This window comes from Schistocerca gregaria, chromosome 1 (genome assembly GCF_023897955.1).
Source record: "Schistocerca gregaria isolate iqSchGreg1 chromosome 1, iqSchGreg1.2, whole genome shotgun sequence".
Classification (NCBI taxonomy): Eukaryota; Metazoa; Arthropoda; class Insecta; order Orthoptera; family Acrididae; genus Schistocerca; species Schistocerca gregaria.
This window is the reverse complement of record NC_064920.1, coordinates 875926375-875952304: the sequence shown is the minus strand read 5'-3', so window position 1 is coordinate 875952304 and position 25930 is coordinate 875926375.

The window sequence follows — 25930 nt, the reverse complement described above, 5'->3', positions numbered from 1 at the left end:
TTTAACTACAGACCTATATCATTGACGTCGGTTTGCAGTAGGGTTTTGGAGCATATACTGTATTCAAACATTATGAATCACCTCGAAGGGAACGATCTATTGACACGTAATCAGCATGGCTTCAGAAAACATCGCTCTTGTGCAACGCAGCTAGCTCTTTATTCGCACGAAGTAATGGCCGCTATCGACAGGGGATCTCAAGTTGATTCCGTATTTCTAGATTTCCGGAAAGCTTTTGACACCGTTCCTCATAAGCGACTTCTAATCAAGCTGCGGAGCTATGGGGTATCGTCTCAGTTGTGCGACTGGATTCGTGATTTCCTATCAGGAAGGTCGCAGTTCGTAGTAATAGACGGCAAATCATCGAGTAAAATTGAAGTGATATCAGGTTTTCCCCAGGGAAGCGTCCTGGGACCTCTTCTGTTCCTGATCTATATAAATGACCTGGGTGACAATCTGAGCAGTTCTCTTAGACTGTTCGCAGATGATGCTGTAATTTACCGTCTAGTAAGGTCATCCGAAGACCAGTATCAGTTGCAAAGCGATTTAGAAAAGATTGCTGTATGGTGTGTCAGGTGGCACTTGACGCTAAATAACGAAAAGTGTGAGATGATCCACATGAGTTCCAAAAGAAATCCGTTGGAATTCAATTACTCGATAAATAGTACAATTCTCAAGGCTGTCAATTCAACTAAGTACCTGGGTGTTAAAATTACGAACAACTTCAGTTGGAAGGACCACATAGATAATATTGTCGGGAAGGCGAGCCAAAGGTTGCGTTTCATTGGCAGGACACTTAGAAGATGCAACAAGTCCACTAAAGAGACAGCTTACACTACACTCGTTCGTCCTCTGTTAGAATATTGCTGCGCGGTGTGGGATCCTTACCATGTGGGATTGACGGAGGACATCGAAAGGGTGCAAAAAAGGGCAGCTCGTTTTGTATTATCACGTTATAGGGGAGAGAGTGTGGCAGATATGATACACGAGTTGGGATGGAAGTCATTACAGCATAGACGTTTTTCGTCGCGGCGAGACCTTTTTACGAAATTTCAGTCACCAACTTTCTCTTCCGAATGCGAAAATATTTTGTTGAGCCCAACCTACATAGGTAGGAATGATCATCAAAATAAAATAAGAGAAATCAGAGCTCGAACAGAAAGGTTTAGGTGTTCGTTTTTCCCGCTCGCTGTTCGGGAGTGGAATAGTAGAGAGATAGTATGATTGTGGTTCGATGAACCCTCTGCCAAGCACTTAAATGTGAATTGCAGAGTAGTCATGTAGATGTAGATGTAATTGCCTTCCCCATATGTAATTCAGGCCTTCAGCCGTTAATTGTTCTGAGGCATTGCTAGTGGCCTTCAGCCGACAAATATTTTTAAATATTTCTTAATGAGGCCTTCAGCCGTCAGTGTAGCTTGTGTTGCAGTCAATTTTTTTAAAATGATTTTTTAATATTATTTCCTTAAATAAAGCGTATGTGTTTACTGTGCTACCAACAGTAACTGATTAAGCCCCGTTCACACGTTTTCTTGCTTTCTCCAAGTCCCACATTTCAATTTCATCCTCTATTTCGTTTACTTAGAAGATTTAATTTCCAAAAATACTGAAAGACGTATCTTTTATTTCCAACAGTGACGTCAAATATCAATTTTCATTGATTTAGCTTTAAAAATACTTTAATAGTTCTTTAGTAATGATTTGTTAAAAAAGTGGGTACTATTTCAGCCCCATAGGGGTTAAATTTACAAAAATGCTGTAACACGTACCTCTCTGTTTCTGACCGAGCAAGCATATACCAATTTTCGTTGCTCTAGTTTCAAAATTGTCTTAATAGCACCATTTTTCAGAAATCTTTTAATCCCCTATTTCACCAGTTTAGGGGTGGCATTTCGAAAAATACATTCTTAAACGACGCCTATATTATAAGGTAAACACCCTTTCCAAATTTCAATTATCTATCCTTAGCGGTTTGGGCTGTGCCATGGTAAGTGAGTCAGTCAGGACACTGCCTTATATAGACAGTTTTGAGGGAGGAGTTTACTAACGAATTTATGAATAGCGACAGGAATTTAGGCTACAATGTGTCCTTTAGATGACAGTCATTTCATACCAGTTTCCAACCTCTCGGTATCTCCTGCAACTCTATAATAGTAAGAGGGTGGTGGCAGTTTTTCCGTGCTCCCTCTCCCGACTCGCTGCGGGTAATATTTAGGTCTGGGGGATGACGAGACCTAGTTTTCATTTCCTGGGTGAAGAAAAGAATCCATGCTCACTGTGGACGAGACCCGTCGACCTCTCGGTCGGAAATGTTACCTTGGTTCGACCTTCGACGATCATACCTCCTGCTGACGGCACAGATCCAGTACTGTACTCACGACTTTGTCCTGGAGCTGCGGGTTCGATAGCTAGGTGCTCTGCATATGTACTATGTTCCGATCCAATTGCAACCCATCAATTATTGTCAGAAGTTATAGTGCTATGTCAATAATTGTCAACGGAGCATTGAGAAACTGTCATTGTGCCCAATCAGTCATGCCTCTGTTAATTGTGGTTGGTAGTTCCTCGAAGTCCTTAAGGGCACGGAGATGCCAGGCAGCTTGCACTTCCAAGAGGACAAACTCTCACCGAGTTTCAAACGCTGGTTGTTAAGAGACTATGGTACTAATTCGGAGTTTTAATCATTGCTGTCACGCCCTGCCGAAGTACTACGCTGAAAATTCAGTAAGCAAATAATTGAACGTCTGGTAAAACCTCCTAGTCACATCCCAGCAGAGCTTTGCTTCTCATAGGTGCCCACCGAATAAATTTATGTTTAGTACATCCGACGGGTGGGCGAAAGAAAAGAATTACCCAAACAACTGGACAAAGTTTAATGCGTGAATTTATGAGATGCAGCATTTACGCTTGGCGCAATAATTAACTGAGCTGTTACACGGTTAGCCACTGTAATACTATTTGTCTCACTTGGTGTCAAATATTTTCACCTTTTTTGACGCCTCTCTGCAACTATTCCTGTCGCTAAACAAAGTGTTTTACATATTTCAGGACAATGTAGATTAAGAGTACACAAGTGGCTGAAAGAACATAGAGTAATTAGGTACAGCTGTAAACACTGCTGTTAGCGTTACATGCGTAATTTTTAATCTGTGAACGACATGAGATGGAGAGCCGTAGAGCCATCGGCCTCCTCAACTCAATTTAGAATCCGCAATGTAAAAGTCATTTTTCTGTCGTTTGTACGTTAGTTTGGAACTTAGGATCCAAAATTTTTCATGGAAAAGGTAATATAGAAATATTTCGGGGCTTATATCGCTTTATACATGAATCAGAGTTGTTGTTCTGAATAGCAGAGCATCTTCAAAACAGAACTAGGAAGGCAAAAGTACGGAACAGCATAAAAAGAACGTAGAGGAAACAGAACTGAACCATTCGATACTAATGTAATAAGCCATGAACTTTTTAACTCCTTCGTTAGTAGCTGATTAATCACTAAATCAGTCTGGAACAAAACCTACCAAGCGCTTCTTGAAGTATCAACCTGACGCTACAAAACAGCTGAATATACTGAATAAACAAATGATTCTGCCCACCAAAGAGCTAAAACTAAAAAATTCTAACGCCAATCACATGTTCAGTTGAGTCATTCAGTAAAAAAGAGATCGTATTCCTCTGGACCTATTGCTGGTATTTACACATTTTTTCACTTTCTCAAACCAAGGTAAAAGAACTGAGGTACCAAAAGCGGAAGATTCCCACAAGCGGTTAAAATCTCCTCCTACATTTCAGCATTACTTGGAAAGAAAAGAAAAGGAAGGACAAGGGCTACAGGGGGAACACTGAAGTGAATGGCAGAAAGAGCTCAAATGTGATATACAAAAAAGTAAAAAAAGTACAACGTGGGGCAAGTAAAAGTGACTCGGACGAGTGAACTTGTGGCAGTATAAACGGAGGATGAAGGGACCTACAGTTTCTTCCAACAGGTCACCTGATCTGTCTGCATGCCTTTGCTTTGTGTGGGACGCACTCAAATCTAAGGTGTACACCAACAACCCTCATAGTCTTATAGAATTGTAGAGATCATTTCGGATGAGATTGCAGGAATTCCAGCAGTCCAGATTCCATCCACGTTTAGCAACTTGCTGGCCAGAGCCCAAAATTGCCAAGAGATGAATGGTGGTCACTTTCAACGTCTGCTATAGTCAGGTCTGAACTGTATTTCCTTTCCTTTACTGTGTTCCTTTGTACCCTGGAGCTCCGTTATCCTGGCCACTTTTATTTACCCCAACTTGTATTAACTAAAGAGAGAAAGAAACGAAGTGTGAAGGAGCTGATACAGTTTGAAAAACTGACGTAAGACCTTCCACAAATAGGTTCAAAACAGCACAGATGAAGATGGAGAAGATGAAACAACCAATTGCTGAATATGTAGGATCTATACTCTAATGACAGGCTGCAGTGCAGTTTATGAAGATGACAGTGTCATGAGGTATGCTCATCTTATGAAGGTAGTGGTCCATTCATTTCTGACAAACGCTAGTAACGGAACAAAGAGCGATCTGACTAGGCTACACAGTAGCTTGATTTCCATCTGCCCCTCCTTCTTACCCATCCTCCTTCTCCCTCCTACTCAATCTCCCCCTTCCCTTCTATGTCTATTGGCTTAAGTTTAAAATAGGCGTCGTTTCTCCTAATGGCATGGAGTGCTGGCGCCTCTATTGTTCACAGACTTCTCGAACCTTTATTGCCACAATTTATTACCTGCTTACCTTAATTAGGATAGTTAATGTTTGCCAAATGTTTTCCAAATTCATTTTCCTTGTCGCCGATACTTATGACCACCATTTTCCTTATGTTTCAATATTATCTTCATCACTGATATTTATTAGTCAGGTATTATAATTTATGTCCGTCCCTGGTAGCTGAGTGGTCAGCGCGACGGAATGTCATGCCTAACGGCCCGGATTCGATTCTCGGCTGGGTCGGAGATTTTCTCCGTTCAGGGACTGGCTGTTGTGTTGTTCTTACAATCATCCTTTCATCCCCATCGACACGAAAGTCGCCGCAGTGGCGTCAACTCGAAAGATTAGCTCCAGGCGAACGGTCCACCCGAAGGGAGGCCCTCGCCCTACATTTCCATTTCCATTATAATTTCTTACTTATATCGGGAAGAAATGAGGGATGCTACATTCAATAATCCTTCTTCATCATAAGTCACTAATACCTCTTCTTCACTATAAGTCCTCAATAATTTGTAAAATACAACCAATGTCTCAATTAACAATGACTTTAGAGACTAATCCAGTGTATCATGCAGCTTGACCTCCCCAATATCACTGACATATTTAATCACAGGTGCTTTCCTAGCTACAGTCTCTATCTTTTAATACACCTGTGATACTCCATAAAACTTCCTAACACCTCGTACATTTTTTCTTACATCTGAAACTTATGCTACCAAGTGTACTGTTCCTTGACAAACCAGGAGCAGTTTAACTGACAAACTTAGGGTAAGTGACTTGTCTCACATCCATGTGGTGTCTTCAACATATTGTTGCTTTGTGAGTGCTATATGATGCAAAGACAAGAAACACAAACCATGAAAAACTGTTCTGACACTGGTTTATGTATCACCCTGTCAGCACTGCTCCATTGTTTACAACATAATTTCTAGTAAATGGAGTAAGCACTAGTAGTGCAGAGCAGAAACAGAAAGAAAAGAAAGGAACTCTTCCCATGACTTAGGGGTTCCGTGAGCCGGCCGCTGTGGCCCAGCGGTTTTAGGCGCTTCGGACCGGAACCGCGCTGCTGCTACGCTCGCAGGTTCGAATTCTTTCTCGGGCATGGATGTGAGTGATGTCCTTAGGTTAGTTAGGTTTAAGTAGTTCTAAGTCTAATGGACTGATGACCTCAGGTGTTAAGTCTCATAGTGCTTAGAACCATTTTTGTTTCTGTGAATATCAGACCGATTATCTACTAGTGTACATCCTTAGAGCTCCGCTAAACTCACAGCCTACACGACAATAATAAATAATGTGCATACTCATCTACAGTTTGCATGATGAGAGCCAAACTGGATAGTACGGTATATTGAAAGATTTAAAAACATTTTATTTTCATTCTTGCTTTGGATAACTGGCATAGTCAACTGCATATTATAGTTAAGCTGTGGCTGGTGCAAAACCGGATGACCCTAGGACAGGCTCAGTCCACGTGAACAGCGTTCCAACTCTGGGTACTGCTAATAGGCGAAGCTATTGCAAAGCATTGCTGACAAAGGTATTTGTCCAAAGTACTCACTACTAACCAGTCATAGGGCTGGGAACGATCACGTGGGGGACGACATGGAGCGGACTGGCGAGACCACACCAGCACCACGAGGTCCTCCTCTTGCCCACCAGCTCTTGTCCTGACCAGACGTGTCCTCCTGCTCCTCTCTCTGGGCAATGTTCCCCTCAGACTAGCTGCAACAGGCTCCTGCTCCTCTGCAGTTTGTATCTCTTAATAGTAGGTCATGGAACAGTAACCTCAGCTCAATGATCTAAACACTTCTGGTTTTGCCTTTTTTACAAAATTCCTGACACTCCTGAACGCTCACATTTCGCCTAAGTCCTAATCTCTGCCCATCCATGCATATTACACAACCTAATTACACTTGACTATGCTTGTCAAAATTCACTTGCCTTCTGTCCTGACAATAATACAGATAAAGGGAAGAAGGGGCTAGACACAAAACCAAGAAAAGTGGAAACAAACACCCCACGAGAGGTTACAGTAAATGCTAGCTGTTGCTTACTTGTGTTGATGAAGAAAATAGTATCCTTACTAATTCCGAGTTGTCAACAAAACGTAGCAGTGCAGGAATATCGATGGTGGCATGGAAACTCCGCTAGGCATCGCATGCTCCGCATTGGTGCTAAAATCTAGCTGATACGTGATACTTAATGGGATTAAGGGAACCGTGGAAGGGAGGACCGACCAATATAAATTTCTTTTCACAGAACCTGTTTATTTAACAATACATAAACTGAGTTTTACAGATAATCGAAGCATTAAACCATAAAATTTTCCTTAACAAGCTGAACAACTTTGTTGCCTTTAAACCTTAACTTGAATAAGCTTTTAATCTTTGCAAAAGAAATCTGAAAGGCAATATTGCAAAAGAGCAAACAATATGGTAATGATTACAAGGCGCCCGGACCTGCGGCCCGGCCGTTATCGGGTGAAACAGCGGTGTTTACTACCGTGTTGCACACAGTGTGTCTTATTCAGATGGTTCAAATGGCTCTGAGCACTATGGAACTTAACTTCTGAGGTCACCAGTCCCCTAGAACGTAGAACTACTTAAACCTAACTAACCTAAGAACATCACACACATCCATGCCCGAGGCAGGATTCGAATCTGCGACCGTATACAGTCTGTCTTGTTAAATGCACTTCTGCAACACATGAAAACTGTATAAGAACCATTGATGACAAGAGTGATTCAGTTACTAAAAACAAATGACTTAACTTTTAATTCGAAAGTTGTATGTCGAAAGGGTCACGGTTAAGATGCACACCTGTGCTTGAAGGTTAAAGAGATTAGCAAACAATATGACAATGATAAGGCTTACTTCAAAGCATCCAATCTCCTAATTTCTATCGGCCACCAAGGGGCACTGGACCGCAACCCGACCCTTCTGACGGTTTACTAAACTCCTGGTGACAGTTGGCTGTATATATTTTCATGGTTAAACTGATTGTCAGTTACCAAGACAGCTCTGAAGGAACGTCTTAAAACGTCACATGTGAACACTTATTACAAGTGAACTCACTCGACGGAACCACAACATCCAGCTAAAATACATTAATAATGACCCTGGCTTTCAAACTCGAACAGATTAGTACAACAGGTTGTTCAGATTATAGCTAATGACTGAGATAATGCTATTACAATCAAAGAATTGAACCGGTTAACAGCTAAATCTGTCCAAAAGGGCCCTCTTTTGTTTAACGGCAACCTTTGCCTTAGTACAATTGTCCCAGCTGTATTTACGACCAAGAGCTGATTCATTAGAACATTAATGATCAGGTGCAAACCAGAAAAGAAAGGCAATATAATAGCGGGACAAATTTCCAAACGACAACTAGTGTCTTAGTACAATATTACTGCCTATATTTACGACCAAAGAGTCGACCGAGAAAAGCTGTGGGGGTCGAATAGAATCAGAAAATAATAAAGAGGGCAGGTAGACAGTGAAACAAATCACGACGAGGATTACAGAATGTTACTCCCCTTTATCAGCCAGCAGTTCCATGGATCCACGATGCGTCGCAGCTGTTACTGAGTGGTGACGATGAGAGCCAGGTAGAAGAGGGCAGCCAGGCCACGAGCGGTGGTGCGACACGAATGTTGCCAACGAGCCGATGGTATGTCGGGCTGCTGCTTCTATTCGACGCCGACCCCGGTGAAGCACTCCGGTATCTTCGCTCTCCGCACGCCCTCCTTGCACAGGTCTCTGTTTCGGCCGCTCGGATCTCGTGGCCACCTCTTGTCGCGGCGCAACCGCCTATCCCCAAACTTCCTGTCTTCTTCTCGGGCTAGCGAACCCCGTATATATGTTGGCAAGCAAAGACTTTGTAAGGACATAATGCACATACACTAACTTTTCCTCATAGACATTGGCATTGGGGCCGCAACAGGGATAGTCGTTACACACCTGAGCCAGTGACGCCAGACAGAACGGCCTACTATTACAATGGCGCCACAGCTCAGTAGCGTTGCAGTGGGACAGCACATTAGATTCTAAAAAGTACTAAGTCGGGGATACTGCACCCACCACGAAGGGTGGATGAGCTGTTCTTCTAGGGGTCAGGATGGAGATGGCTCTCAGACCTGAAATATATATATTGTCAGGTACGCGATTCTCTACTGAGCGACAGTAAAAATTCTTCAAATGATGCCGGACTTTTTTATTTTATTTTATTTTGTTTTTATATTATTTTATTCATTTATTTATACGAGGGCTACCCACAAAGTACATTACGTTTTGGAATTAAAAATAAATAAAGTTTTGGAATTTTTTTTATATACAGATGAAAGCCACACTTAAATACTACTTTTCTACATAGTTTCCATTTAAATTAAGGCACTTATCGTAGCGATGGACGAGCTTGGAGTTCCTTCGTCGTAAAATTCGGCCGCCTGCGCCTTCAACTACGTGGTTATTTCTTCTTGAAGCTGTGCCTCGTAATCAAAATGCTGCATAGCCAACCACTTCTTCATTGCTGGGAATAAGTGGAAGTAGCTCGGTGCCAGGTCGGGACTGTACGGTGGATGAGGAAACAACTTCCACTTAAAAGATCCGAAAACTTCACGAGTGGCATTTGCCGTGTGGGCCCGGGACTTGTCGTGAATCAGCAAGATCTTTGAGCCCAACTTTCCCCTGCGCTTGTTTTGTATTGCTCTTCTGAGATTGTGCAGAGTTTGGCAATACCTTTGAGAGTTTATTGTGTTGCCTCTTTCCCTGAAATCCACAAAAATCACACCTTTTCTGTCCCGAAAGACAGTCGCCACGTGGTTGAAGGCGCAGGTGGCCGAATTTTACGACGAAGGAATTTCCAAGCTCGTCCATCGCTGCGATAAGTGCCTTAATTTAAATGGCAACTATGTAGAAAAGTAGTATTTAAGTGTGGCTCTCATCTGTATATAATAAAAAAAATTCCAATACTTTATTTATTTTTAATTCCAAAACGTAATGTACTTTGTGGATAGCGCTCGTATATTGAAGTGTGTAGCTGGAGTCAGCCAAAACAAATACAGGTTACCAAGGCTTTCAAGCGACGCCCATTGATGGCAGGTAGTGTCGGTTTGTTTCCCGTAACGAGCACGATGATTTTTGAAGCGGCATTTAACAAGCCTATTCGAAGGAGCAATCCCAAATTAATCTATTGAGATATTTGTTTGATCGATATGCATTAACAGGGATATTAAACCGCAAGAATAACAGTTACAGAGCAGTTCTGCTGGATGGCATTAGTACACAGCCGGCCGTTGGTGCCGAGTGGTTCTTGGCGCTTCAGTCCGGAACCGCGCTGCTGCTACGGTCGCAGGTTCGAATCCTACCTCGGGCATGGATGTATGTGATGTCCTTAAACCGCGTGACAGCTACGGTCACAGGTTCGAATCCTGCCTCGGGCATTGATGTGTGTGTTGTCTTTAGGTTAGTTAGGTTTAATTAGTTCTACGTTCTAGGCGACTAATGACCACAGATGTTAAGTCCATTGTGCTCAGAGCCATTTGAACCATTTTTTGATGTCCTTAAGTTAATTAGGTTTAAGTAGTTCTAAGTCTAGGGAACTGATGACCTCAGATGTTAAGTCCCATAGTGCTCAGAGCCATTTTAGTAGTACACAGCGCGGTCCTGGGTGGTGTTGTCGCTCTTGGAATACTGGTTATTCTTCATATTTCATTCTTGCCTTTAATATAGTTTGTACTAGTCAAATTTGGAACCGCTTAGTAGAATGGGAACGCCAAATGCCGCTTTAAAAATCATTTTTCTGACCGAACTGCCGACGACAAATGAGACTCCCTTACGTGAATTAGGAATCTCTGGTCTACAAGTAAGGGGTATACGGGTATGTGACGCTACGTCAGTAGTGCGTAACAGGCTGGGAATTTGGCTCGGAAGAGCTCTCGAGTATCCAATTCTGTTAAGGCGACCGCTTGCATTAAGCTGGAAGTCCGGTTTCGAGTCCCGGTTCAGGACAAATTTTCACCTGTTGCCACTGATACATTTCAAAGCCCCGGTGTGGCTTACATTAATGAATTCTTTGAACAAGAAGATGTGTTTTACGTTCACAGGCTTCAGTTTTCACTTCAAGAATAGCAGTTGAATAGTTCTTCATTCTTAGATGTCACTGTTGATGATAAATTCGAGACCTGTAACTGTGTTCTCCAAAAGCTCTACACTCTAAAAGCTGTACCATCGCTGTACTCTCCAAAACCAACTCTGTCTGACGGTGTTCCATGTGCACCTAGCGTACGTACGGCTAGACAGTAGATGCATCGCAACAGAGCACGGCGTGCGGGTGGAGATAAGAGGGAAGGTCTTGTAGGGCGCATCGCGACGCACGCATCGTCGAATTCACTCAGGCATTCGGCGCGGCGCGGCGTCATTTCCTCCCCTTTCATCTACTGGCGTCGCGCTCGAGACATCGGTGCAAGGCGGGGAGGCAGCTGGCGGGGTGCGAGCCGGAGGATTTCTTCCTCCTCCGCAATTACGCGGGACGCGCCGTCTGGGCTGCTGCTCTGTCTGGCGCCGCCAGGCGCTGACTCACCGCCTAGAGGCGTCGGCGGTTTATGTTGCCATCTGCTGTACTGCTCCAAATGCATACACATGGGGAGACGCAGTCATGTTCTGAAAATTGAATGCGACCCTAGGTCCTTTGAAAATGTTGACCACAAATTATTTCACGATATCTTAATGTTCAGATTGGTTATAACTGAACGAAACAGCAACATGTAGTTAGTGAGTACATTTAAAAGTTTGTGGTACATCTTTTAACTAAAACGTGTCTTAGGAGACGTGGAAGGAACAGTTCCTCAATTTGCCTGCGGTGAACACAACGGTCATTAGTAATCAATTGTACAGGTAAATCGCCACAGCTCGCATAGTACTCGCTTTACTAATTGCTTCACTCTAGTGACAAGGGCATCTTCAGATGTTCATTGTCCTGATAATAAAGCAAGTAGTACACTACCCGAAGGTAAAAAGTTCTGAGTCATTAGATCACTCCACTGAGAGCTCCTTCAAGATTCTACTCGTGTCCATGCATGGCTGAACACTGAGAAGTATATCTTGGCCTAACGACTCAGAAGATTTTAATAATCAACGAAAACAGTCACGAAAGTCTGTAGACACAAACAGTATGCAGCCCGTTTATCTTCATCTGTAAACCGATAGACCATTTATGATTTCTGAGAATCTCCTCACCTCTTTATCTATGGCTGTTACTGTATTCCAATCCATCCACAGTCTTCGACGTTACATTAAGCGGCGTATCCCTCTAGAAGGAACTACGTAAATTGGGGAAATTTTCTATCTTACTGGTCGTGCATAGGAATTACGCACATCCCAGTACAGTATGAGAGACAGTATCGTTGCCAAATCATACGGCGTTTACAGCGGTGTGCTCCAGCTGTGACTGATCACCATCGGAAATGGAAATTTGGTTTTCCCTTACATCGTTTAAGAGAAATATTGAGTGGTTCCCAGAAAATCAGGGAGGAACGAAGATTGCGTTTAGCAATTTAAGAAAATAACTGAAAATCTAAATCTGCATAGCCAGATGGAGATCTGAACTTTGCTAACTAATGTACCACCCCTCTCGGCCCCAAGATACGGGGATAGTAGATTTCTTTATTCCCGGTCCGAGATTTTGTCCTTGCTGTGAGTTGTATCTGAACAATTTGGCGATCCATCATGAAGGCAGATGATTTTGTGATACACGTATTACCGAACATATGGATGATAAAATACGTCATTGGTAGATGGTATGTTTTGGACGTCAAACTATTTTGGCGAATCCATTTCCGCTCACAATGTTTCGATGACTGACCACTATACTCTGTCAGGTGTTATACTCCGCGGTCTTATGTGATGTTGCAGCACACTGCAAGGATGGCTGTGGCTGACAACACAGCCATCATGCCGAATGTGCCAAATGTTATGTCAACAAGCATCAAGGCTTTCGTAACGAGCCATCACCTCAGCACTGCACCAACCAGTGCTGCATGCCTTCACCCATAACCATACAAACTCTCAGTTTGATGCCGTCAGGCAGAGGTGTAAGCCGTCAACCATAACTAGATCACTTCAAGCATCTGATGGACAGCCCTTATCGTCATCAGCTTGATACTTACATTTAGCGATCCTGAGTCAGTGGCACCAAGCCATCCTGCGTCTCCACTGCGGCCCAAAGCTGTGGACTTACTAAGAGGTGGGATGTGGAAGCTTTGGTAGGCTAAAATGGCTCTGAGCACTATGGGACTTAACTTCTAAGGTCATCATTCCCCTAGAACGTAGAACTACTTAAACCTAACTAACCTAAGGACATCACACACATCCATGCCCGAGGCAGAATTCGAACCTGCGACCGTAGCGATCGCGCGGTTCCAGACTGAAGCGCCTAGAACCGTTCGGCCACACCGGCCGACTAATTTTATTATTCTTTAATCCTGAATTTTAGATCCACTGCTAGGCCTCGTTTTTATTTCCGTCCAGGCCGTAGCGCCTAGCCCCGCTCGGCCACCCCGGCGGCGAAGCTTAGGTAGCCAGCTACCGATCGCTACCTGGTGCATCGGCACCGCAGAGCTACTGCTGCTACCCAGACGATGCACTACAGTGTCTCTTTTCCGTTGGTCATGAGAGCAATGGCTGACAATACCACAGCATGCGTCCACGAAGGACACGAGCACGCACCCATAGCAGCTGTTGCTTGTTGGAGTAATAACACGTTTACTAGCACGCCATTTGTCTTGCTGCAGCTACCTTCACCTCCGAAAGACTCCTGTAACCCTTGCCAACCCATCCATCGCACAGTATATATGTACTGTCAGGTACCTACCTATTATATATGTATATTTTTTCTTATGAGTCATCAGTAGTCAGACTGATTTGACGCGGCCCGCGCCATGAATTTCTCTCCTGTGCCATCCTCTCAATTTCACAGTAGCACTTGCAACTTTCGTCCTCAATTATTTAATGGAGAATTCTAGTCTCTGTTTTCCTGTACAGATATTCTGTGACGTCTGTCCCTTCATCTTGTCAGTGGTATCCATATATTCCTTTCCTCGCCAATTCTCTGCAGAAACTCAGCCCACCTTACCTTGTCAGTCCACCTAATTGTCAACGTTCTTCTGTAGCACCATATCTTAAATACTTCGATTCTATTCTGTTCTGGTTTTCCCACAGTCCATGTTGCAAAACCATACAACGCCGTGCTCTGAACGTACATTCTTAGAAAATTCTTCCTTAAAGTAAGACCTATGTTTGACAGTAGTAGACTTCTCTTGGCCAGGAATATCCTTTTCGCAGGAACTATTCCGCTTTTTAAGCCTTCCTTGCTCCATTCGTCACGGGTTATTTTGCTGCATAGGTAGCAGAATTCCTGTTCACAAGTCCTGGTGTAAATCTCCTCGCTGTTCTCATTTTTGCTACTTCTCATTACTTTCGTCTCTCTTCGATTTACTCTGAATCTATATTCTGTACTCATTAGACTGTTCACTGCATTAAAAATATCTTGTAACTCTTCTTCATTTTCACCGAGAATAACAATGCAATCAGCATACCTTTATCACTAATATCCTTTCTCCATGAATTTTAATTCCACTCTTGAAGCTTCCTTTTATTTCCGTCACACTAGGCTCAAAAGACTACACCCTTTTTAATCCGAGCACTTTGTTCTGGATCTTCTACTCATATTGTTTCCACTTGCCTCTTGTACATATTCTATATTACCCGTCTTTCCCTATAGCTTACCCCCACTTTTCTCAGAATTTCGACCATTTTGCATTATTTAAAATTATCGAACGCTTTCTTGAGATCTACAAATCCTACAAAAGAGTATTGATTTTTCCTCAGTCTAGATTCCACTATTAACCGTAACGTCAGAACCGCCTCTTCGGTGCCTTTACCTTTCCTAAAACCAAACTGATCGCAATGTAACACATCCTCAATTTTCTTTTCTATTCCTCTGGATATAATTCTTGTCAGAAACTTGGATGCATGAGCAGTTACGCTGATTTTACAAATTCTGATGGAATGTTGTCTGTCTCTTCTGCCCTATTCGATCTTATGTCTTCCAAAGCTCTTGTAAATTCTTACTCTCATATTGGATCCCCTATCGCCTCTATATCGACTCCTGTTTCTTCTTCTATGACGTCTCATAAAGGCTTTCACTGTACTATCCTCTCCCTTCTCTCCATTTAACAGTGGAAATCCCATAGCACTCTTATTGTTACTACCTTTGCTTTTAATTCCACTGAAGATTTTTTTTTACTTTTCTGTATGCTCAATGATACCTTCCGATTACCATTTTTTTTCGATTTCTCGATATTTTTCGTGCAGCTATTTCGCCTTAGCCTCTCTGGACTTCTTACTTATTTATTTCCTAATTCACTTGTATTCCTGTCTTCCTGAATTTCCCAATACGTTTGTGTAGTTCCTTTCTTCATCGATGAACTAAAGGCTTTCTTCTGTTATCCATGGTTTCTTAGCAGTCACCTTCTTCTTACTTAAGTTTTTCTTTCCAAACTCTGTGGCTACCCTTTTTAGAGATATCCATTCCTCTTTAATTGAACTGAGAACTGAGCTATTCATTATCGCAGTATCTGTAGCCTCAGAGAACTTTAAGCGTACCTCTTCATTCTTTAGTACTTCCATATCTCACTTCTTTGCCTATTGATTCTTCCTGAATAGTCTCTTAAACTTCAACCTAGTCTTCATCGCAACTCGGTTGTGATCCGAGTCTATACCTACTACTGGGCACCCCTTTGAGTCCAGTATCTGATTTCCGAGTCTCTTCCTGACCACGATATAATAAAATCTTCCCATAACAGTTCCGAATTTACCTTGTCCTCCTTTGATTCTTGAACAGAGCATTCGCAATCACCAGCCGAAATCTATTGCAGAGTTCAATTACTCTTTCTTCTCTCTCATTATAATAACATGCCCTGTCTTCTACTCCTTAACCTACAACCGCATTTCAATTCCTCAAGACTATTTGATTTTCATCTCTCTTCACGTACTGAATTATTCATCCAATATCCTCATATCTCTATATCTTGGCGTAGCTATGTCGGATCGTTGTCTGTGTTGCTTTGCTGTCGATTCTCATGAGAACTGTTCACAGTATCCCATTATCTACCTTCCTATTCACAACGAATGTTACACCCGTTTTCCATTTTTCTGCAGCTTTTGATACTACTTATGCTCGTCTGCTCAGAAACCCTTCCATTTCACTTTCACTGACATTCCACGCTCCGATTCGTAGAACGTTATCCTTTCGTTGGTTATTCAGTCCTTTTCTCAAGGTCGCATCCCCCTTGACAGTCCCCTCCCGGATATCCGAATGGGAGACTATTCCGGAATCAATCGAGAGAGGCCGGCCGTCGTGGCCGAGCGGTTCTAGGCGTTCAGTCCGGAACCGCGCGACTGCTACGGTCACAGGTTCGAATCCTGCCTCGTGCATGGATGTGTATAATGTCCTTAGCTTAGTTAGGTTTAAGTAGTTCTAAGTTCTAGGGGACTGCTGACCACAGCTGTTAAAGCCCATAGTGCTCAGAGCCATTTTTTGAACCAATCGAGAGATCATCATGACGCTTTCTCAATTACAGGCCACATTTTCAGTAGATGCACCTGAGGTGTCTTTAATGCAGTGGTTTCCATTGTCTTCTGCATCCTCATGCCATTGATCATTGCTGATTCTTCCCCTTTTAGGAGTAATTTCCACCCCAAGAGCAAGGGATTGCTCTAAATCTATGTCCGCTCCCCTATCCTCTTTGACAAGGCCATTGGTTGAATGAAGGTGACTTCTTATGCCGGCAGATTTCGGTCGCCATTGCTGATTGGTTCAAATGGCTCTTAGCACTATGCGACTTAACTTCTGAGGTCATCAGTCGCTTAGAACTTAGAACTAATTAAACCTAAATAACGTAAGGACATCACACAAAACAATGCCCGAGGCAGGATTCGAACCTGCAACCGTAGCGGTCGCTGGGTTCCAGACTGTAGCGCCTAGAACCGCATGGCCCCTTTGCTCATGATATTCATTAAAAATTAAAACGGTTGTCTGGTTCGAATCCCGGAGCAAGAACATTTTGATTACTAACCAAAGACGGACACTTATACTCGGCTATACAAATGTCAGTATTGCATGTAAGTGCTCGAAAAAGGAGCTACAACTCCATGAAGCGCACAGATTTTCCTTTATTACTGCGTGACGTGCCGAAGGTTACACTGGACTCACATTACCCAGAGAGGTGGCCCAGTGCTTAGCACACTGCACACACATTCGGGAGGAAGGCCATTATGATCCTCGTTCGGCCACTCAGAGTTATGGTTTCCGTGATTTCCCTTAAGGCTGCTTCAGGCAAATTCCGAGACGGTTATATAGAAAGAGTACGGCCAATTTACTTCCCCAAACTTTCCTAAACCGCTCTTGTGGTCCACCTATAATGTTTTCATTATCAACAGGACGTTAAATGCTAATCTTTCTCCCGTCCTTAGGGCTCACATTCTGGACTGAATCCCAAATACTCTTCGGACTTCAAAATGTAGGTTTTAAGTGGTTTCCCCAATTCGCTGAAAGAAAAAGCCGAAATGTTTCCGTTTAAAATATCGCTGCCGAATTTATTCCGCATCCCGAGTTTGTGCTCCATCTGATCGTGCACAAACGTTCAAATATTCGATGTCGGGAAGATTAACCGGAAGGAAACATAAATGCGTCACTGTTTATGTAATGTGTCTCTTAACTTCTCTGGGCTCCACGTACCATTCCAGTACCTTCGCTCTACAGAGTGCGTACGCGTTATTGATGAGCACTCATCTTAAAACGAATCTTGGAAACAATTAGTAGATATAATCATGACGAGCATTAGCGCTTACTCAATCATTTTGTACATAAATCCAGGATCTCATTTTAGTTAGCCATTAGGAAGTCAAAGCAAAAACTTAAGTATCACTGCAGTCTCTATTCTCTGCAAACAATTTATTTAATTTTGACTTTGCTGGACTTAGCTGTGGCTACAACGTAGCCAAAACTTTATTACATACGTTGTACATCTGACGACTAAAATATGATTTTTGTAAAGACAGAAGTGATGACCGATAATAACAATAACACATCATGATGACTGTAACCAGCTATTATTCACATCCATTTCTGGCTCTATAAAACTAGGGTTCAAAATGGCGTTTCCTCTATAGTCTACGAACCTTCTACATGAAATTTCTGTACCAGTAAAACCAGTTTTGTAGAAAGATCGCACTGGTTACAGTGACACGCATGGACACTAATAATTAACTTGAGCTCGACGTCCATGCTGATACATCTAGTCCAAGGAATAGCGCCCAGCTGAGCAATGACCACTCACTTTAAAATTAAATTTGCTATTAACTTTGAATTACAAGAAACAATGTTAAACTGATGTTAGTAAATTAAAACCATAAGCGCCAGTACAACTAAGACTCCATATAAGACATCAGGCTCAGAACAAAATCAAGAAAAATATGTAAAAGAACTAGCAGGTAAGATTCTTAGTAAAATATCCTTGCACTTCAGACAATTTGATCAAAATAATAGAAAAACAATCAAAAGCTGAACGACCTAATGGCCTCAATTAAAATCAGAAATTCTGCCTTGTCTATTGCAAGCAGATCACAGTCTTTGTCAGTTACTCACAACAAAGAAGAGGCAAATGTCGTTGACGCAGATAAGCTTAACGTCTAATCATTTTCACGAACATAACTACTAATAACGTCGTCTTAGCAAGTTGGTTAAGTGAAGCACAAAGTACAAGAATCCAATCGCACAGAAAGAGATGGTCACCGGCCGGCCTCTGTGACCGAGCGGTTCTAGGCGCTTCAGTCCGGAACCAAATGGTTCAAATGGCTCTGAGCACTATGGGACTTAACATCTATGGTCATCAGTCCCCTAGAACTTAGAACTACTTAAACCTAACTAACTTAAGGACATCACACAACACCCAGTCATCACGAGGCAGAGAAAATCCCTGACCCCGCCGGGAATCGAACCCGGGAACAGCCCGGAACAGCGCTCCTTCTACGGTCTGATGACCTCAGAAGTTAAGTCCCATAGCGCTCAGAGCCATTTGAACCATTTGAGATGGTCACCAAACAAATCCATATGTTTGTTTTTCTCCCGCTGTGTATCTGCCAGAAACAAAATATTTGATCGTACTAAGGCCATCTTGCAATTCGAGCGCCGTGTTTCCCATCAAAGCCAATCTGCCAAAGCAGAAGTCTGTTCCAAACACCGCCTGATCCCGGTAGGTGCTTTGTAGGCTTCCAAACGCTCATAACTGCAATCTAATGCTGTCCGGACGCCTTCCTGTATTTAGCTGTAAGGAAGAACTAACAACGAGCAAATTTTCTGGGGCATTCAGCGCAACCACCGCACCGTGCGCCTCTCGGAGGACGTTGAGCAGGACGTTGCTTAGCAGCCAGCAAGTAGCGTCCATTGCGGTTTATATTAGATATCGCAAATGTGCACGGCTCAGTATTTTAATTCTCTAAAAAAAGAATGTAATTTAGATGTACATAAGCTCAATGTATTTCAAGCTCAAGGTTCAAATATCGGAAACTGGAGTGTTGCCAGAAGAAAATCACATTTCCAATGTTAAATTTTAATTAGCTTAAGCCACACAATTTTGTTACTTTCCATCAAGTAAAGAAGGTGAGAGTTGTCACCAGTGGCAAAGTTCATGTAGCGCAGTTAATCAAGGTATTTGCAAAACATAAACAATGTTTCCCTAAGTGGCCGTTCACCAGGATTAATACTACGGATTAAATAACAGCATTTCATGATATCAAGAGGTCACTGCGACGTAAATAATTCCGGATAGCTCGCCATATTCACGGTTTACGTCTTTTGATTTTCCTGTCCAGCTACACAACGACCCCCACAATATTATAAACAGTTGTACACGAAGTAGGGCACACAAGTTTCTTGAAGTATGCCATATTCGGCTGAAGCCACATGTAGATGGTTAGCTGTCGTAGAGCCACCATACTGCAGAGATGTTGAATCTTACATTTCACTCACTGTTGCAACAAGTCACGAACATTATCTAAGGAATCAAGTCCGAGTGATTTAGTGTGTCACTGGAAGTGTGATAGGGTGTGTAGATGTTCGTCAAACTAGGAACGTGTGAGTGCCGCATGGCCGTTGTCTTCCTCAGAGTCTCTTACAGCTGACTCATCTTGAATATGCAGAACAGAGCCAGCCACAGAGTACCAAAGCAGCAGGAATGCCGAGTGTGTGGGCTGCATGCAACCTGTCTCGACTTTGCTCGGTCCTACTCAGAAGTACCCATTACGGCGCGACATTTCATTTACCATTATCGTGTGGCACTTCTCGGTCGGCACAACGGTCTTCATTAAGGCGGAATCGTGGTTCAGCGATATTTACTGTTCGCTATTTGTTCACGGTATAAGGACGATAACAGGTGCAGCTGCTTTTAACGCAAAAAAAATCATTCCAGCGATCTATCATCACAAGCCTTTAAACCTGAATGGAAATGACAAGGAGAGGGATGAGGATTCTCAGTATCTATTATGCAGTCGCATAATCGACACGTACTGCAAATTTTCTGTGAAATGATGTTACGACACCATGAAGAAAGAATTTAAAGATTTAATTGACAATGAAACAGCCAAACATTAGGCCTACAACGATTGACAGACAGGGTCCATTGTTCTGCACATCAACGAGCACTTTATGTTCAGTTTGATGGCATGGGGCAATTCAGAAAATTGGTGATTAAGAACAGTAAAATATCTGTAGTCGCACGCTTATTCCACCGTCGGTTGCAACGGTTTCCAATGGATTTGAAGTGTATATGTTCGAGCCTTCTGGTTTAAGATGCACTACTCGTGAATTTATGAAGGAAAAAGGAGTGCAAAGAACGAAAACAAGACTGTCAGGAATGGTTTGCAACCCTCGTATTTTAAGTGGCCTTGAATGCACATTTCCCATATTAAGACGTTGCAAGGTGATAGAAAGCTTCTTTTTGATTTGAAGGGGTTGCATTTAAAAAGGAAATGGCGCTTAGGGAGGGACAAATTCTGACAAGCACAGTCCAGTTTCCTAATTTCATTGGCATTAAATAAAATGTGAGGTTAAAAGAATTCATTGAAGCCTTGAAAGGACTACGAGGATACTTTTCTCAATGTTTTGAGGACAATGCCAATTTTACGTTTATTTTCGAGCTGTTTTCGAGACCGTTTGTCATTTCAAGTGAAAATGGTCCTGTGGATGTGCGTGACTCATTAATCAACAGTTAATTTTCAATTCAAATTTACATTAAATCTGCCGTGGACGTCTACGTTGTTATCCTCAGGTTCAGTTCCCACGTTCCCATAATGAGGTTGCAAATGTGCTCCAATATTTCGATGGACTTTCGTGTGCGAAAGCCATCTACCTACACTATGTGATCAAAAGTATCCGGACAGTCCAAAAACATACGTTTTTCATATTAGATGCATTGTGCTGCCACCTACTGCCAGGTACTACCTACCAGCGACCGCAGCAGTCATTAGACATCGTGAGAGAGCAGAATGGGGCGCTCCGCAGAACTCACGGACTTGAAACGTGGTCAGGTTGTTGGGTGTCAATTGTGTCATACGTCTGTACGCAAGACCTCCACACTTCTAAACATCCCTAGGCCCCCAGTATAATTAAATGATACTGAAGATAAGTTTTGTCTGTGATCTGTGTTGTTGAGAAACGTAAAAGGTAGAACGAAGTCGTACGCAGCGCGATTGCGTTGCCATTTGAACTGGGCACAGTCGCTGCGTCCCAGTCTTCCCCAAGCTGTGGTAGTGGGGGAAATGTGCAGCCAAGCTGAGTACTGCAGCATTCGTGCCACGGCACGACTTGCGAGCTGAATCTTGGCCGTCCGTGATGTAGAACGAAGTACTACACTTGATCTTGAAGAATGCTGAAATCAACATCCTATTTCATGCTTACGGCAGTCTGAATTTGTTGTAAGAACCCTAAAAAATGAAAAAAATTATAGAATCAACTCCAGTCCAAATGGACACTTCCGCATACTGAGGTCGTTCGCTTCTTTAGACCGGCAACAGACTCGTCACGCCAGACTACATGTCTGCAGTCAGCTAATGTCCCCTTATTGTGTTGTTGGGCACATTCAGTGTGATTGATTTTTCGTGCCGCTATGAAAAAACGTCGATTTACGTCATACCCAACTTCAAATGTCCAACAAACATAGCACCTTTTCTTGTGTAGAAAAACGACTGTACCGAAAGAGTGCAAGAGGACCTGCAAGACTGTTGGGCTGTGCGGGCTGCATGCAAATCAGGCTTCACGTAGTACCGGAACTGCGGTACGTTGGAACAAATATGCTGAGATGGCAAAAATCATGGAATACCGATACGCGCATATGCAGATGGTGGTAGTATCGCGTACTTGAGGTACAAAAGGGCAGTGCATTGGCGGAGCTGTCATTCAAGTGAAAAGGTTTCCCACATGGCTATGGCCGCACGAGGGGAATTACCAGACTTTGAACTCGGAATGATAGTTAGAGCTAGATATATGAGACGTTTCATTTAGGAATTCATTAGGGAATCGTATATTCGGAGATCCACGGTGTCAAGTGTGTGGCGAGAATACCAAACTTGAGACATTACCGGTCACCACGGACAACGTAGCGGCTGACAGCCTAAAGTTAACCACCGAGAGCAGGGGCGTTTCCGCAGAAGTGTCAGTGCCAACAGACAAGCATCACTGTGTGAAATAACCGCATAAATCTGTGTGGAACGTACGATGAACGTATCCGTTGGGACAGTGCGGCAAAAATTGTCGTTAATGGACCATGTCAGCAGGCAACCGCCGCGAGTGCACTTGCTAAGAGCACATTGCTTGGAGCACTTCTGGTGGGCTGGTGACAATACCGGTTGAACCACGGACGACTGGACGGCTGAAAAACCGTCACCTTGTCAGAAAAGTGCCTATTTCAGTTGGTAAGAGCTGATACTAGGGTTCGCGTGTGACGAAGTATTGGGACAAGAGCGTCAACAAGGTACCGAGCAATCTGGTGGTGGCTACTTAGTGGTGTGGGCTGTGTTTACATAGAATGGACTGGCTCCTCTGGTCCATGGAACCGATCAGTGACTGTAAATGGTTATTTTCGGCTACTTATTCCCAAACAACGATGGAATTTTTATGCATGAGAATGTACCATGTAACACAGCCGCAATTGTTGGTGATTGGCTTGAAAAAACATTCCGGTCAGTTTGAGTGAATGATTTGGCCAGCCCCACAGAAATCCCGATCGAACATATGTGGGACATAATCCGCTATGCTCTTAGGTTCGAGTCCTGCCTCGGGCATGGATGTGTGTGATGTCCTTGGGTTAGTTTGGTTTAAGTAGTTCTAAGTTCTTAGAAGTTAAGTCCCATAGTGCTCAGATCCATTTGAACCAGCCCGATGACCAGTGAAGATGAGTCTGGAGACCCAGACAGACAGCAGTGAGATACCAACCTGACTGTCGCCCTTCTATACGGCGTGACGACCAGGAGTGATGGTCTGGGGTGCCATTTCATTTCATAGCAGGAACCCTGCGGCTGTTATCTGCAGCACGCTTGCAGAACAACGGTAGATCGACTATATTCTACGTTCCGTTTTGTTGCCTTTTTTGTTTTTTGCGACATAATCGAGTGGCCAGTTCGTGCACAAATTCTTCATGTAGCAATACTTTTGCAGCATGGCCTAATATTTCTCCACGGGACTTCGAATGACTTGTTGAGTCTGTGCCACGTCGAGCTCCTGCAAATGCTGAGCAAAAGGAGGCTCGATACAACGTCTGGAGGGATCCCATGACTTTTATCACCTCACTGTATATCTGGTCCTTAAAGTATTAATGGGGTTGACTTATAGGTCCTAATTTGTCTGCAGAACTTATTAATAATCACATTTTGAATTACAGTGAGACGAATGGCAATTCTAGATTACATACCCGTTTTAGTATCACTATAATGGCGACAAATGGACAGATTATTGCATCAAACCTCCGAAACTAGATTCAGCATTAACAGATGAACGATTTGGTGAGAATTGTTCACATAAATGGAGTTGCGGAAAAGTGTAGGATGCACAGATAACTACGTTATTATGTATGTAGAGAACACTCACTTTCGACTAACAACGGTAAATAAACACAGAAAAAAAATCTGCCTAAACTCTGAAGCCGAGAAAAATTCGCGAAAGAAAAACAGAAACCGGAGCATCAGCGTCGTCGTAATCGCGTCTCCCTCCTCAATTACGTCTGGGCTGTATTATTATTTGCGGACAGAACTTCTGCTCGGGAAGATAAAGAGAGAGGCAGTAAACTGTGCATTCCTTGTGGGACTGGTCGGCAGCGAAGTGACCCCCTGTTGGCGGGGTGGACCCTCTCCTCTTTGTGACGGGGCGGCGGTAGCGGCCGGCCGCAGGTGGCGCGCGGAACAAAGAGGCGCCGCCCAATGCAGCTGTAATTGTCGCCTAATGGAACGCGCTAATTGATTGCCGCCGGGAACCCGTCGCTCCCCCTGTGCAAACGGCCTCCAAATGGCACACTGACGAAGGCCGCGCACGTGGAAGCTTTTCGCACGGTACTCGTTAAATGTTTCTGAAAAAAGTAATTAGTTGTGTATTGCTATACACCGGGCTTTAGTCCTATTATTTACTGGTCATGGGAAACGATTCATCAATTCGTCCTATGAGAGTCAGTCCAAAACCGTGATTTTCGGATTTTTTTTTTTTTCATGGTAATCATCTCCTTGCTCTATCGAAACAGCGTATCGCTATCACTTCTCCTTGCAAGAAAGAGGTGCTGCGTATCTCCAAGTTGCGAACTTATGTTAGAGACAGACAGACGTATTGGCACTTACGTTCTTTCGTCTCCAGTAATTGCATCTCAATTTTGGGATCAGAAAAATGTATGGGCACTTACTTCTTGTGACTGCTTTATTCATGACGTAAATTTGGAAATACAGTGTAGCCCAGCAGAGACCATTATCTGCTTATTTTCCGTAATATTATTTTGCTGCATTTCTGCGCTATTTTCCTGTGTGCCGAAAGTGAAGTATATATTGTCTAGCAGCTAATATCCCTCGGGCATGGGTGCGTGTGTTGTCCTTAGCGCAAGTTAGTTACAGTTAGATTAAGTAGTGTGAAAGCCTAGGGACCGATGATGGTTCAAATGGCTCTGAGCACTATGCAGCTTAACTTCTGAGGTCATCAGTCGCCTAAAACTTAGAACTAATTAAACCTAACTAACCTAAGGACATCACACACATCCATGCCCGAGGCAGGATTCGAACCTGCGACCGTAGCGGTCGCGCGGTTCCAGACTGAAGCGCCTAGAACCGCTCAGCCACTCTGGCCGGCAGCGACCGATGACCTCAGCAGTTTGGTCCCATAGGGAACTTACCAAGAATTTCCAAATTTAGCAGCTAATAACAAAGCATGCGACACCCAATGGGAACGTTGTATCACGCCTCCCTGCTGAATCATTCGTTTGTCCACCAAGCCTAGAAACACTTTAAGTACGAGATTTCAAGCAATTCAATTTCCCTTGAAAGAATCAGTAAATCGAGAAACACTAGAATAAACAATTAAGCATTTCAACGCAGTCACATTGCTTTCATTGTCACGTCAGATTGTGCTTGGTTTCGTGTAGTATTGACTATGAGAGGTTAATGGCAATGTGCGCTCTCTCCTACATAAAAAGTGATTTCACGAGGAAGGAGAATGATAGATCTAGTGATGCAAAATTAACGCAATGAAAGAAATTCAACATCTGATTAAGAAAAGACGAACTATTATTGACTTTATCACCGTGAGAGGCACCCATGGATGTGTAGATCGTTAGTGGTTCCTATTCTTTGTATACATATTTTAGAAATTGCAGAAGCAGAAGAAAATAATGGTAAAACCGCGTCTGAAATACAAAACAGTTTCGACAATGAACCGATCGCCGTAGCAGTCTGGTCCCTTCAATCCCACAAACCAACCAACCAATGTAAACTGAGACTATCGTTTTAATACGGTTGTGTACACAGTTTCCTGTAGTGCTTCTGCATTCTATTCTGATTTTTTTCTTCTCCTTATTGAAATGTTACTAAAATACTTAGATAATTGC